The sequence below is a fragment of the Anomaloglossus baeobatrachus genome, chromosome 2 (assembly GCF_048569485.1).
Source record: "Anomaloglossus baeobatrachus isolate aAnoBae1 chromosome 2, aAnoBae1.hap1, whole genome shotgun sequence".
Lineage (NCBI taxonomy): Eukaryota > Metazoa > Chordata > Amphibia > Anura > Aromobatidae > Anomaloglossus > Anomaloglossus baeobatrachus.
The window spans coordinates 343173027-343186356 of record NC_134354.1 but is presented as its reverse complement, the minus strand read 5'-3'; the positions used below and the strand labels follow the sequence as shown (position 1 = coordinate 343186356).

At 41.9% G+C, this 13330-nt stretch overlaps 4 non-coding genes across 4 annotated transcripts; all 4 read right to left on the bottom strand.

The window, feature by feature from the left end:
• Positions 1 to 5336: 5336 nt before the first annotated feature.
• Positions 5337 to 5409, bottom strand: TRNAV-AAC (transfer RNA valine (anticodon AAC)). Its single transcript has one exon. It is a non-coding gene; the product is annotated as a tRNA-Val (tRNA).
• A 177-nt stretch (positions 5410 to 5586) lies between these two features.
• TRNAV-AAC (transfer RNA valine (anticodon AAC)) lies at positions 5587 to 5659 on the bottom strand. The gene has a single exon. It is a non-coding gene; the product is annotated as a tRNA-Val (tRNA).
• A 415-nt stretch (positions 5660 to 6074) lies between these two features.
• TRNAV-CAC (transfer RNA valine (anticodon CAC)) lies at positions 6075 to 6147 on the bottom strand. The gene has a single exon. It is a non-coding gene; the product is annotated as a tRNA-Val (tRNA).
• A 1652-nt stretch (positions 6148 to 7799) lies between these two features.
• On the bottom strand, positions 7800 to 7872 carry TRNAI-AAU (transfer RNA isoleucine (anticodon AAU)). The gene has a single exon. It is a non-coding gene; the product is annotated as a tRNA-Ile (tRNA).
• Between the last annotated feature and the right edge of the window lie 5458 nt (positions 7873 to 13330).

Here is a 13330-nt window from a genome sequence, read left to right as displayed (position 1 = left end):
GTCTGGACCTTGGTGATGTTGTTGTGTCTTGCGCATATGAATCCTCCTGTAGTTCCTCCCCTTCCTGTTGTCCCACCCCCTGACTCCGAATAGTGTTTAGCGTGTGCTCCAGCATGTAAATGACTGTAATCGTCATGCTGATAATGGCATTGTCAGCGCTAAACATATTCGTCGCCATGTCGAAACTGTGCAGAACGGTGCATAGGTCCTTGATCTGAGATCACTCCATCAGGGTGATCTGCCCCACTTCTGCATCTCGTTGGCCCAGGCTATACATCATGACGTATTGCACCAGGGCTCGCCGGTGCTGCCACAGTCGCTGTAACATGTGGAGAGTTGAATTCCAGCGTGTCGCCACATCGCATTTCAGGCGATGAACCGGCAGGCCGAAAGACTTCTGGAGCGATGCAAGTCGCTCAGCTGCGGCGGTTGAACGGCGGAAGTGAGCACTGCAGACAGTTTACGTGCCCTGGTCAGAAGGCCATCTAGGCCGGGATAGTGTGTTAAAAATTGCTGGACAACAAGGTTCAACACGTGAGCCATACAAGGCACGTGTGTCACCTTGCCCAGGCGAAGGGCCGCACCCAGGTTTGCAGCATTGTCGCACACGGCCTTACCAGGCTGCAGGTTGAGTGGAGACAACCATTTATTAAACTCGGACCGCAGAGCTGACCACAACTCCTCAGCTGTGTGACTCTTATTCCCAAGACATGTCAAGCTAAAGACCGCCTGATGCCGTTGCGCTCTGCTGCCAGCATAGTAATGAGGGGTGCGTGATTCCTTCTGCGCAGTGAGAACGCTGGTGGCCTGACCAGGCAGGCTTGGGGCGGAGGTGGAGGACCCAGATGAGGTGGAGGATGCAGAAGCAGTGGCGGAACTTGGACAGACAGAGGATTGACACACAAGTCGTGGGGACGGCAAGACTTGTGCAGCAGACCCTTCACCATCTATCAACATAGTTACCCAGTGCCCAGTCAGCGACATGTAACGTCCCTGTCCATGCTTACTGGTCCAAGTATCGGTGGTGAAATGCACCCGTTCACACACAGAGTTTCTCAAGGAAGCGGTGATGTTGTGTGCGACATGCTGGTGTAGCGCGGGCACACCTTTCTTAGAGAAGTAGTGGCGACTAGGCATCTGGTACTGGGGCACAGCGACAGACATAAGGTCTCTAAAATCCTGTGTGTCCACTAGGCGGCAAGGCAGCATTTCGGTAGCCAACAGCTTACAGAGGGATAGAGTCAACCTCTTAGCTTTGTCATGGGTCGGAGGAAGTGGCCTTTTATTTGACTACATCTGAGGGACAGAGATCTGGCTGCTGTGTGTAGACGGTGTTGAGTAGGGTGTCCCTGGAAAAATGCAGGTTTGTGAGGAAAGTGCAGGCGGAGACATGATGTTGCCTTCATCCAACGTAGGTGCTATCGATGTCTGAGAGAGCTGTACACACTCACTTGTTTCCCCTTCCAAACCAACTGACGACCTACCAAGCAAACTGCCTGTTGCGGTTACAGTGGTGGAAGTTTTGCGTGGAAAAACAGGTGTGACAGCTGTCCCCACAGTCCTAGAAGATGAAGAGCGCGCGGATGCACTGGAAGGGGCGGGCGGTGGATGGTTCGCTCCGCTAGGCCGCATTGCAGCACAGTGAGTTTCCCACCGGGACCGATGATATTTATTCATGTGACGATTCATGGAAGAAGTTGTCAAACTGCTGAGGTTTTGACCTCTACTAAGAGAATCATGACAAATTTTACATATCACATGATTTGGGCAATCTTTTTCTATGTCAAAAAAGGAACAGGCTAGGCAAGGCTTAGAGGCCATGCGACCTGTTGATGCACCCCGAATAATGCTCATAGGCAGAGTGGTGGCTGAGGATGCAGTTGTAGACGTGCTACCAGTGCTCCGACTCTGTCCAGGAAGGCGCAAGGTAATTTCGTCGTCGGTTGCATCCTCCTCCACCGCCTCTGTTGACCTCCTCGAGTGCCTGACTGGGGGTTGACAGTAGGTGGGATCTAGAACTTCATCATCAATTGTTGTGTTTGCACTCCCCTCCCCCTCAGACCGAGCCTCTTCTTGCCCTGACCGAATATTTAAGTTGTCATCCCAATCGGGTATCTGCGTCTCATCTTCATCAGTATGTTCCTCATTGCCTATAACCACAGTTGTTGGAAAGGCAGCATTTTGGTAGCCAACAGTTTGCATTTTATGAAAGTCAACCTCCAAGCCATGTCATGCCCTTCTAAAAGCATGTATAACACAGCGAGGGGACTCCAACCACAGTCTCCCTCGTTTCCACTCACTGGGCCACACACACCCCACTTGACTGGCATCGGTTGAGCTCCCTTTTGAAAAAGAAAAAGATGCTTTGCATGAAGCACTCTCAAAAATACGCGTGCCTTTCCCGTCCCCTGGCTGACCCAGGGGAAGAAAAGTCCTCTGAGAGCCATGACTTGTTCATCTTGGTTCTTTTAGAGACACAGCGAGGGGACTCCAACCACAGTCTCCCTCGTTGCCACTCACTGGGCCACACACACCCCACTTGACTGGCATCGGTTGAGCTCCCTTTTGAAAAAGAAAAAGATGCTTTGCATGAAGCACTCTCAAAAATACGCGTGCCTTTCCCGTCCCCTGGCTGACCCAGGGGAAGAAAAGTCCTCTGAGAGCCATGACTTGTTCATCTTGGTTCTTTTAGAGACACAGCGAGGGGACTCCAACCACAGTCTCCCTCGTTGCCACTCACTGGGCCACACACACCCCACTTGACTGGCATCGGTTGAGCTCCCTTTTGAAAAAGAAAAAGATGCTTTGCATGAAGCACTCTCAAAAATACGCGTGCCTTTCCCGTCCCCTGGCTGACCCAGGGGAAGAAAAGTCCTCTGAGAGCCATGACTTGTTCATCTTGGTTCTTTTAGAGACACAGCAAGGGGACTCCAACCACAGTCTCCCTCGTTGCCACTCACTGGGCCACACACACCCCACTTGACTGGCATCGGTTGAGCTCCCTTTTGAAAAAGAAAAAGATGCTTTGCATGAAGCACTCTCAAAAATACGCGTGCCTTTCCCGTCCCCTGGCTGACCCAGGGGAAGAAAAGTCCTCTGAGAGCCATGACTTGTTCATCTTGGTTCTTTTAGAGACACAGCGAGGGGACTCCAACCACAGTCTCCCTCGTTTCCACTCACTGGGCCACACACACCCCACTTGACTGGCATCGGTTGAGCCCCCTTTTGAAAAAGAAAAAGATGCTTTTCATGAAGCACTCTCAAAAATACGCGTGCCTTTCCCGTCCCCTGGCTGACCCAGGGGAAGAAAAGTCCTCTGAGAGCCATGACTTGTTCATCTTGGTTCTTTTAGAGACACAGCGAGGGGACTCCAACCACAGTCTCCCTCGTTTCCACTCACTGGGCCACACACACCCCACTTGACTGGCATCGGTTGAGCTCCCTTTTGAAAAAGAAAAAGATGCTTTGCATGAAGCACTCTCAAAAATACGCGTGCCTTTCCCGTCCCCTGGCTGACCCAGGGGAAGAAAAGTCCTCTGAGAGCCATGACTTGTTCATCTTGGTTCTTTTAGAGACACAGCGAGGGGACTCCAACCACAGTCTCCCTGGTTGCCACTCACTGGGCCACACACACCCCACTTGACTGGCATCGGTTGAGCTCTCTTTTGAAAAAGAAAAAGATGCTTTGCATGAAGCACTCTCAAAAATACGCGTGCCTTTCCCGTCCCCTGGCTGACCCAGGGGAAGAAAAGTCCTCTGAGAGCCATGACTTGTTCATCTTGGTTCTTTTAGAGACACAGCGAGGGGTCTAAAACCACAGTCTCCCTCGTTGCCACTCACTGGGCCACACACACCCCACTTGACTGGCATCGGTTGAGCTCCCTTTTGAAAAAGAAAAAGATGCTTTGCATGAAGCACTCTCAAAAATACGCGTGCCTTTCCCGTCCCCTGGCTGACCCAGGGGAAGAAAAGTCCTCTGAGAGCCATGACTTGTTCATCTTGGTTCTTTTAGAGACACAGCGAGGGGACTCCAACCACAGTCTCCCTCGTTTCCACTCACTGGGCCACACACACCCCACTTGACTGGCATCGGTTGAGCTCCCTTTTGAAAAAGAAAAAGATGCTTTGCATGAAGCACTCTCAAAAATATGCGTGCCTTTCCCGTCCCCTGGCTGACCCAGGGGAAGAAAAGTCCTCTGAGAGCCATGACTTGTTCATCTTGGTTCTTTTAGAGACACAGCGAGGGGACTCCAACCACAGTCTCCCTCGTTTCCACTCACTGGGCCACACACACCCCACTTGACTGGCATCGGTTGAGCTCCCTTTTGAAAAAGAAAAAGATGCTTTGCATGAAGCACTCTCAAAAATACGCGTGCCTTTCCCGTCCCCTGGCTGACCCAGGGGAAGAAAAGTCCTCTGAGAGCCATGACTTGTTCATCTTGGTTCTTTTAGAGACACAGCGAGGGGACTCCAACCACAGTCTCCCTGGTTGCCACTCACTGGGCCACACACACCCCACTTGACTGGCATCGGTTGAGCTCCCTTTTGAAAAAGAAAAAGATGCTTTGCATGAAGCACTCTCAAAAATACGCGTGCCTTTCCCGTCCCCTGGCTGACCCAGGGGAAGAAAAGTCCTCTGAGAGCCATGTCCACATTGTCAGTGGACAGACACGTGTGCTTATCTGCCAGCAGACCCACAGCAGCACTGAAGACAGGTTCCGAGAGAACGCTGGCTGCAGGACACGACAAGATCCCCAAGACGTACGTGGCGAGCTCAGGCAATTTATCAAGATTGGAAGCCAAGAATGAGCAGGGCTCAAGTTGCACATTAATGGAATCGATGTTTCCTTGCATATACTCATATATCTGTGTGTCCTCCTCTTTTTCCTTGTTCAGCTCTTTTGTTTTCGCATGAGTATATGTCCTTGTCACTTTCCCATGTGTTGTGAGTTGTTTGTGACCTTTTGGACACCTTTGAGGGTGTTTTCTAGGTGTTTTTCTGTGTTTGTGATTGCCTGCCATTGTTTCCTATGCAGTTCGAGTTCGGTTCGTCGAACGTTCGACGAACCGAACTCGAACGGGAGGTCCGTTCGGCGAACCAACCTCGAGCCGAACCGCGACCGGTTCGCTCATCTCTATTGATGACCACCACACTTTAAAACCTGTGATTCCTGCAAAGTAATGGCAATTAGAGACGAAATTTGACTGCCAGGAAAAAAAAAAAATTCGTAGTTCTGTTGGTTATGGAAGCTAAAACATCCCGTCATTCGGCAACAAAGCCAAGTACTTCATGTATTGCAGTTGGATGGGGTATTATTTCAACACCAAGAAGAGACTGGTTTCACTGGGGATTGAACCCAGGACCTTCTGCGTGTTAAGCAGACGTGATAACCACTACACTATGAAACCTGTGAAATCCTGCAAAGCAATGGCAATTGGAGACGAGTTTTGACCGCCAGGGAAAAAAAAAAAAAATTCAAAGTTCTGTTGGTGATGGAAGACAAAACATCCTGTTATTCAGCAACAAAGCCAAGAAATTCATATATTGTAGTTGGATAGGGTATTATTTCAACACCAAGAAGAGACTGGTTTCACTGGGGATTGAACCCAGGACCTTCTGCGTGTTAAGCAGACGTGATGACCACTACACTATGAAACCTGATGAAAAGTTACTGTGTATTGGCTAGCAGAGCAGAATTGTGACTGACGGAACCTTTTTATTGCTGAAGGAAAGTATTTTTGGTAATGAAACATTTACAATTTTTATTACATATTTTACCAGTTTTATTCCTACAAAGGGATATTGCTTAAATTGAAGTTTACATTGAATGTGTTACTTTTTTCTACACAGTTTAGTCGTTTGCTTTTGTATTTATGGGAACTATATATTTTTAAACAAACAGGATTTTTATAATATGGGATTATGTTTTCTGCTAAAATGGACAATAAAAAAAAAACCCAAAATAGTAGTTCTCTTTGTGATGGAAGCCAAAATGTATTGTCATTTGGCAATGAAACCAAGAATTTTATATATTACAGGTTGATAGCAAATTACTTCAACAGCGAAAACAGATTGGTTTCACTGGGGATTGAACCCAGGACCTTCTGCGTGTGAAGCAGACGTGATGACCACTACACTATGAAACCTGTGAAATCCTGCAAAGCAATGGCAATTGAAAACGAGTTTTGACAGCCAGGGGAAAAAAATTATTAGTTGTGTTGGTGATGGAAGCCAAAACATCCCATCATTCGGCAACAAAGCCAAGAACTTCATATATTGTAGTTTGATAGGGTATTATTTCAACACCAAGAACAGATTGCTTTTACTGGGGATTGAACCATTGTTAAGCAGACGTGATGACTACTACACTATGAAACCTTCTGGAAAGTTACTGTGTATTGGCAAGCAGAGCAGAATTGTAACTGATGGGGCCTTTTTATTGCTGAAGAAAAGTGTTTTTGGTAATGAAACATTTACAATTTTTATTACATATTTTACCAGTTTTATTCCTACAAAGGGATATTGCTTAAATTGAAGATTACATTGAATGTGTTACTTTTTTCTACACAGTTTAATCGTTTGCTTTTGTATTTATGGGAACTATAAATTTTGAAACAAACAGGATTGTTATAATATGGGATTATGTTTTCTGCTAAAATGTTCAATAAAAAAGAAACCCAAAATCGTAGTTCTCCTTGTGATAGAAGCCAAAATGTATAGTCATTTGGCAACGAAACCAAGAATTTCATACTTTACAGGTTGATAGGAAATTACTTCAACACCGAAAACAGATTGGTTTCACTGGGTATTGAACCCAGAACGTTCTGCATATGAAGCAGACTTGATCACCACCACACTTTAAAACCTGTGATTCCTGCAAAGTAATGGCAATTAGAGACGAAATTTGACTGCCAGGAAAAAAAAAATTCGTAGTTCTGTTGGTTATGGAAGCTAAAACATCCCGTCATTCGGCAACAAAGCCAAGAACTTCATGTATTGCAGTTGGATAGGGTATTATTTCAACACCAAGAACAGACTGGTTTTACTGGGGATTAAACCCAGTACCTTCTGCGTGTTAAGCAGACGTGATGACCTTTTACGTGTTAAGCAGACATGATGACCACTACACTATGAATCCTGATGAAAAGTTACTGTGTATTGGCTAGCAGAGCAGAATTGTGACTGACAGGGCCTTTTTATTGCTGAAGGAAAGTATTTTTGGTAATGAAACATTTACAATTTTTATTACATATTTTACCAGTTTTATTCCTACAAAGGGATATTGCTTAAATTGAAGTTTACATTGAATGTGTTACTTTTTTCTACACAGTTTAGTCGTTTGCTTTTGTATTTATGGGAACTATATATTTTTAAACAAACAGGATTTTTATAATATGGGATTATGTTTTCTGCTAAAATGTTCAATAAAAAAGAAACGCAAAATCGTAGTTCTCCTTGTGATAGAAGCCAAAATGTATTGCCATTTGGCAACGAAACCAAGAATTTCATACTTTACAGGTTGATAGGAAATTACTTCAACACCGAAAACAGATTGGTTTCACTGGGTATTGAACCCAAAACGTTCTGCATATGAAGCAGACTTGATGACCACCACACTTTAAAACCTGTGATTCCTGCAACGTAATGGCAATTAGAGACGAAATTTGACTGCCAGGAAAAAAAAAAATTCGTAGTTCTGTTGGTTATGGAAGCTAAAACATCCCGTCATTCGGCAACAAAGCCAAGAACTTCATGTATTGCAGTTGGATAGGGTATTATTTCAACACCAAGAAGAGACTGGTTTCACTGGGGATTGAACCCAGGACCTTCTGCGTATTAAGCAGACGTGATGACCACTACACTATGAAACCTGTGAAATCCTGCAAAGCAATGGCAATTGGAGACGAGTTTTGACCGCCAGGGAAAAAAAAAAAATATTCTTAGTTCTGTTGGTGATGGAAGCCAAAACATCCCATCATTCTGCAACAAAGCCAAGAACTTCATATATTGTAGTTTGATAGGGTATTATTTCAACACCAAGAACAGACTGGTATTACTGGGGATTAAACCCAGGACCTTCTATGTGTTAAGCAGACATGATGACCACTACACTATGAATCCTGATGAAAAGTTACTGTGTATTGGCTAGCAGAGCAGAATTGTGACTGATGGGGCCTTTTTATTGCTGAAGGAAAGTATTTTTGGTAATGAAACATTTCCAATTTTTATTACATATTTTACGAGTTTTATTCCTACAAAGGGATATTGCTTAAATTGAAGTTTACATTGAATGTGTTACTTTTTTCTACATAGTTTAGTCGTTTGCTTTTGTATTTATGGGAACTATATATTTTAAAACAAACAGGTTTTTTTATAATATGGGATTATGTTTTCTGCTAAAATGTTCAATAAAAAAGAAACCCAAAATCGTAGTTCTCCTTGTGATAAAAGCCAAAATGTATTGTCATTTGGCAATGAAACCAAGAATTTCATACTTTACAGGTTGATAGGAAATTACTTCAACACCGAAAACAGATTGGTTTAACTGGGTATTGAATCCAGAACGTTCTGCATATGAAGCAGACTTGATGACCAGCACACTTTAAAACCTGTGAAATCATGCAAAGTAATGGCAATTAGAGACGAGTTTTGACTGCCAGGAAAAAAAAATATTCGTAGTTCTGTTGGTTATGGAAGCTAAAACATTCCGTCATTCGGCAACAAAGCCAAGAACTTCATGTATTGTAGTTGGATAAGGTATTATTTCAACAACAAGAACAGACTGGCTTTACTGGGGATTAAACCCAGAACTTTCTGCGTGTTAAGCAGACGTGATGACTACTACACTATGAATCTTAATGAAAAGTTACTGTGTATTGGCTAGCAGAGCAGAATTGTGACTGACGGGGCCTTTTTATTGCTGAAGAAAAGTATTTTTGGTAATGAAACATTTACAATTTTTATTACATATTTTACCAGTTTTATTCCTACAAAGGGATATTGCTTAAATTGAAGTTTACATTGAATGTGTTACTTTTTTCTACACAGTTTAATCGTTTGCTTTTGTATTTATGGGAACTATAAATTTTGAAACAAACAGGATTGTTATAATATGGGATTATGTTTTCTGCTAAAATGTTCAATAAAAAAGAAACCCAAAATCGTAGTTCTCCTTGTGATAGAAGCCAAAATGTATTGTCATTTGGCAACGAAACCAAGAATTTCATACTTTACAGGTTGATAGGAAATTACTTCAACACCGAAAACAGATTGGTTTCACTGGGTATTGAACCCAGAACGTTCTGCATATGAAGCAGACTTGATGACCACCACACTTTAAAACCTGTGATTCCTGCAAAGTAATGGCAATTAGAGACGAAATTTGACTGCCAGGAAAAAAAAAAAATTCGTAGTTCCGTTGGTTATGGAAGCTAAAACATCCCGTCATTCGGCAACAAAGCCAAGAACTTCATGTATTGCAGTTGGATAGGGTGTTGTTTCAACACCAAGAAGAGACTGGTTTCACTGGGGATTGAACCAAGGACCTTCTGCGTGTTAGGCAGACGTGATAACCACTACACTATGAAACCTGTGAAATCCTGCAAAGCAATGGCAATTGGAGACGAGTTTTGACCGCCAGGGAAAAAAAAAAAAAAATTCAAAGTTCTGTTGGTGATGTAAGACAAAACATCCTGTTATTCGGCAACAAAGCCAAGAAATTCATATATTGTAGTTGGATAGGGTATTATTTCAACACCAAGAACAGACTGGTTTTACTGGGGATTGAACCCAGGACCTTCAGCGTGTTAAGCAGACGTGATGACCACTACACTATGAAACCTGATGAAAAGTTACTGTGTATTGGCTAGCAGAGCAGAATTGTGACTGACGGGGCCTTTTTATTGCTGAAGGAAAGTATTTTTGGTAATGAAACATTTACAATTTTTATTACATATTTTACCAGTTTTATTCCTACAAAGGGATATTGCTTAAATTGAAGTTTACATTGAATGTGTTACTTTTTTCTACACAGTTTAGTCATTTGCTTTTGTATTTATGGGAACTATATATTTTTAAACAAACAGGATTTTTATAATATGGGATTATGTTTTCTGCTAAAATGGACAATAAAAAAGAAACCCAAAATAGTAGTTCCCTTTGTGATGGAAGCCAAAATGTATTGTCATTTGGCAACGAAACCAAGAATTTTATATATTACAGGTTGATAGCAAATTACTTCAACAGCGAAAACAGATTGGTTTCACTGGGGATAGAACCCAGGACCTTCTGCGTGTGAAGCAGACGTGATGACCACTACACTATGAAACCTGTGAAATCCTGCAATGCAATGGCAATTGAAAACGAGTTTTGACAGCCAGGGGAAAAAAATTATTAGTTCTGTTGGTGATGGAAGCCAAAACATCCCATCATTCGGCAACAAAGCCAAGAACTTCATATATTGTAGTTTGATAGGGTATTATTTCAACACCAAGAACAGATTGCTTTTACTGGGGATTGAACCAGTGTTAAGCAGACGTGATGACTACTACACTATAAAACCTTCTGGAAAGTTACTGTGTATTGGCAAGCAGAGCAGATTTGTAACTGATGGGGCCTTTTTATTCCTGAAGAAAAGTGTTTTTGGTAATGAAACATTTACAATTTTTATTACATATTTTACCAGTTTTATTCCTACAAAGGGATATTGCTTAAATTGAAGATTACATTGAATGTGTTACTTTTTTCTACACAGTTTAATCGTTTGCTTTTGTATTTATGGGAACTATAAATTTTGAAACAAACAGGATTGTTATAATATGGGATTATGTTTTCTGCTAAAATGTTCAATAAAAAAGAAACCCAAAATCGTAGTTCTCCTTGTGATAGAAGCCGAAATGTATAGTCATTTGGCAACGAAACCAAGAATTTCATACTTTACAGGTTGATAGGAAATTACTTCAACACCGAAAACAGATTGGTTTCACTGGGTATTGAACCCAGAACGTTCTGCATATGAAGCAGACTTGATGACCACCACACTTTAAAACCTGTGATTCCTGCAAAGTAATGGCAATTAGAGACGAAATTTGACTGCCAGGAAAAAAAAATTCGTAGTTCTGTTGGTTATGGAAGCTAAAACATCCCGACATTCCGCAACAAAGCCAAGAACTTCATGTATTGCAGTTGGATAGGGTATTATTTCAACACCAAGAACAGACTGGTTTTACTGGGGATTAAACCCAGGACCTTCTGCGTGTTAAGCAGACGTGATGACCACTACACTATGAAACCTGTGAAATCCTGTTGATAGCAAATTACTTCAACAGCGAAAACGGATTGGTTTCACTGGGTATTGAACCCAGAACGTTCTGCATATGAAGCAGACTTGATGACCACCACACTTTAAAACCTGTGATTCCTGCAAAGTAATGGCATTTAGAGACGAAATTTGACTGCCAGGAAAAAAAACAAATTCGTAGTTCTGTTGGTTATGGAAGCTAAAACATCCCGTCATTCGGCAACAAAGCCAAGAACTTCATCTATTGCAGTTGGATAGGGTATTATTTCAACACCAAGAACAGACTGGTTTTACTGGGGATTAAACCCAGGACCTTCTGCGTGTTAAGCAGACGTGATGACCTTCTACGTGTTAAGCAGACATGATGACCACTACACTATGAATCCTGATGAAAAGTTACTGTGTATTGGCTAGCAGAGCAGAATTGTGACTGACAGGGCCTTTTTATTGCTGAAGGAAAGTATTTTTGATAATGAAACATTTACAATTTTTATTACATATTTTACCAGTTTTATTCCTACAAAGGGATATTGCTTAAATTGAAGTTTACATTGAAGGTGTTACTTTTTTCTACACAGTTTAGTCGTTTGATTTTGTATTTATGGGAACTATATATTTTTAAACAAACAGGATTTTTATAATATGGGATTATGTTTTCTGCTAAAATGGACAATAAAAAAGAAACCCAAAATAGTAGTTCTCTTTGTGATGGAAGCCAAAATGTATTGTCATTTGGCAACGAAACCAAGAATTTTATATATTACAGGTTGATAGCAAATTACTTCAACAGCGAAAACAGATTGGTTTCACTGGGTATTGAACCTAGAACGTTCTGCATATGAAGCAAACTTGATGACCACCACACTTTAAAACCGGTGATTCCTGCAAAGTAAAGGCAATTAGAGACGAAATTTGACTGCCAGGAAAAAAAAAAATTCGTAGTTCTGTTGGTTATGGAAGCTAAAACATCCCGTCATTCGGCAACAAAGCCAAGAACTTCATGTATTGCAGTTGGATAGGGTATTATTTCAACACCAAGAACAGACTGGTTTTTACTGGGGATTAAACCCAGGACCTTCTGCGTGTTAAGCAGACGTGATGACCACTACACTATAAAACCTGTGAAATCCTGTTGATAGCAAATTACTTCAACAGCGAAAACAGATTGGTTTCACTGGGGATTGAACCCAGGACCTTCTGCGTGTGAAGCAGATGTGAGGACCACTACAATATGAAACCTGTGAAATCCTGCAAAGCAATGGCAATTGAAAACGAGTTTTGACCGCCAGGGGAAAAAAATTATTAGTTCTGTTGGTGATGGAAGCCAAAACATCCCATCATTCGGCAACAAAGCCAAGAACTTCATATATTGTAGTTTGATAGGGTATTATTTCAACACCAAGAACAGATTGCTTTTACTGGGGATTGAACCAGTGTTAAGCAGACGTGATGACTACTACACTATGAAACCTTCTGGAAAGTTACTATGTATTGGCAAGCAGAGCAGAATTGTAACTGACGGGGACTTTTTATTGCTGAAGAAAAGTGTTTTTGGTAATGAAACATTTACAATTTTTATTACATATTTTACCAGTTTTATTCCTACAAAGGGATATTGCTTAAATTGAAGATTACATTGAATGTGTTACTTTTTTCTACACAGTTTAATCGTTTGCTTTTGTATTTATGGGAACTATAAATTTTGAAACAAACAGGATTGTTATAATATGGGATTATGTTTTCTGCTAAAATGTTCAATAAAAAAGAAACCCAAAATCGTAGTTCTCCTTGTGATAGAAGCCAAAATGTATAGTCATTTGGAAACGAAAACAAGAATTTCATACTTTACAGGTTGATAGGAAATTACTTCAACACCGAAAACAGATTGGTTTCACTGGGTATTGAACCCAGAACGTTCTGCATATGAAGCAGACTTGATGACCACCACACTTTAAAACCTGTAATTCTTGCAAAGTAATGGCAATTAGAGACGAAATTTGACTGCCAGGAAAAAAAAAAATTCGTAGTTC